The 2,500-nt window shown below is 45.4% G+C and overlaps 1 protein-coding gene across 5 annotated transcripts in view; it reads right to left on the bottom strand.

The window, feature by feature from the left end:
* The window catches only part of LOC123506875 (adenomatous polyposis coli protein-like), a 367,568-nt gene that overhangs the window by 211,411 nt on the left and 153,657 nt on the right, over nucleotides 1-2,500 (bottom strand). The window lies entirely within an intron of this gene.

Genomic DNA, 2,500 nt, shown 5'->3' on the forward strand with positions numbered 1-2,500 from the left:
TCTCGTTACATGGATCGAAGACTGGCTATCGGGCCGTGAACAGCGTGTAGTAATAAACGGTAAATCGTCAGAATGGACCAGCGTAAGTAGTGGCGTTCCTCAGGGATCAGTCTTGGGACCGATTCTTTTATCATATATATAAACGATATCGAGGAAAATATTAACTGTAAAGTATCAAAATTCGCGGATGATACAAAATTGTAAACAGGGCGGACTCAGTAACTCAGCGTCAACTTTTACAGAACGATTTAGATACCCTCGTCGAATGGTCTAAAACGTGGCTGATGAATTTCAATTTTGACAAATGTCATGTTCTACATATTGGAAATAGTAATCCACGAGCGAACTACACAATGGGGAATGCTTCCATAAAGAGCGTACAGAGAGAAAAAGATCTTGGCGTTGTAATATCGGCTGACCTCAAACAAAGTAATCAATGCACCGAAGTTGTGAAAATCGCAAATAAATTAGTCGGCTTTATCGGAAGATCATTCACATTCAAAACGGAAGAGATAATATTAACTTTATATAATTCGCTCGTACGCCCGCACCTTGAATATAACGTACAATTTTGGTCACCCTATTATAAGAAAGACATTGAAAAATTAGAAAGAATACAGCGTCGATTAACTAAAATGGTTCCAAGATTACGTAATAAACCATACGAGGAACGACTTAAAGAACTAAATTTATTTACTCTTTCCAAACGTCGATTACGAGGGACCTTATCACACTCTTCAAAATTTTTAAGGGATTTACGAATATGAATCCTGATAACTTCCTAACGCTTGACCGGTCAAATTTCACCAGAAACAACGGTTTCAAGGTAATAGGAAAGCGATTTAAAACAAACGAAGCCAAACATTTTTTCTTTAATCGCATTATCAATATTTGGAACGGTTTGCCATCGAACATAGTTGATTCAGGTACTATTGAGATATTCAAAATTCGTCTTGACAAATATTTCGAAACTAATCCCCGGTTGTCACTGTTATCTCCGAGTAATTTGCGTCGTCCATAAAGAAATATGCCTCAGATCGTGAATTGCGGGGTGTTTCGCGAATACACTTACCCTCCTTACACGACAGACAGCCCCGAGTTAACGGTCACTACTACTACTCTCGACCTGTAACGGGCTGTGGAAAGTCAGGAGCCCTGACAGTAGTGATCATCATCGGGAATTAAAGTACCAGGGTCACTGCTGCAGGGGTAACCATGTAGTGTGCGGCGCCCTTAGTGGGAAGTACACTTTACAGTGGACTGAACGGAGCTGGGGCCTGATTGACTGCTGCCTCCTTGAAAGCGCCAGGCAAGGCTGCCGCACCACCTCTTGACCTCTACACTGTGTCCACATTTACATTACACTATACTATACTTACACTCACAGATAACCCTGAGTTAACGGTCACTACTCCCACTTTCGACCTGTGACGGGTTGTGTTTGTCTAGGGCCCTGTTAATTTTTTATCACCATCGGGACAACCAGGGATCAATGTTGCAGGGGGAAATCAGTGTACGGCGTCCCTCCAAGGGAAAGTACGCTTACTCAGTGGAGTGAACGGAGCTGGGGCCTGATTGACTGCTGCCTTCCTTGAAAGCGCCAGGCAAGGCTGCCGCACCACCCCTCCGACATCCACACTGTGACTCCACCCACACGCACATTCACCACACTACATAACCGTCAAGCACCTACATAGTCCCCCACAAACAAGAGTAGACGTAGATTACAACTTCTTTTCTCTATCCTCTAAAATTCCATTTGGTTTTTCAATACCACATGGTGCCTTTCCTTTTCCGGCCGGCTTCGGCTGGTGGGATGGGTGGGTGGGGAGGAGCCTTCTGCTTTGCTGTCCTGTCTCTCACACTGTGTAGTTAGTATAGAATAGTTAACCAAGCAGCCTAGTAAGGACCCCAGGGTCTGTTGTTGCTTGGTCTTTCCTTTGTATTCCTTTGTATTCCTTTGTATTCCTCCTCCTCCTCCTCCTCCTCCTCCTCCTCCTCCTCCTCCTCCTCCTCCTCCTCCTCCTCCTCCTCCTCCTCTTCTTCTTCTTCTTCTTCTTCTTCTTCTTCTTCTTCTTCTTCTTCTTCCTCTTCCTCTTCCTCGCAAACGTACTTTCTCTTCAAGTTTTCTTTTCCTTACTTTCACTAGCTAACGGTAAAACACACACACACACACACACACACACACACACACACACACACACACACACACACACGTAGTGTAGTGGTTAGCAAGCTCGACTCACAATCGAGAGGCCCGGGTTCGAATCCTGATGCGCGGCGAGGCAAATGGGCAAGCCTCTTAATGTGTGGCCCCTGTTCACCTAGCAGTAAATAGGTACGGAATGTAACTCGAGGGGTTGTGGCCTCGCTGTCCCGGTGTGTGGAGTGTTGTGGTCTCAGTCCTACCCGAAGATCGGTCTATGAGCTCTGAGCTCGCTCCGTAATGGGGAAGACTGGCTGGGTGACCAGCAGACGACCGAGTGAATTACACACACAC

The sequence above is a fragment of the Portunus trituberculatus genome, chromosome 21, assembly GCF_017591435.1.
Source record: "Portunus trituberculatus isolate SZX2019 chromosome 21, ASM1759143v1, whole genome shotgun sequence".
Lineage (NCBI taxonomy): Eukaryota > Metazoa > Arthropoda > Malacostraca > Decapoda > Portunidae > Portunus > Portunus trituberculatus.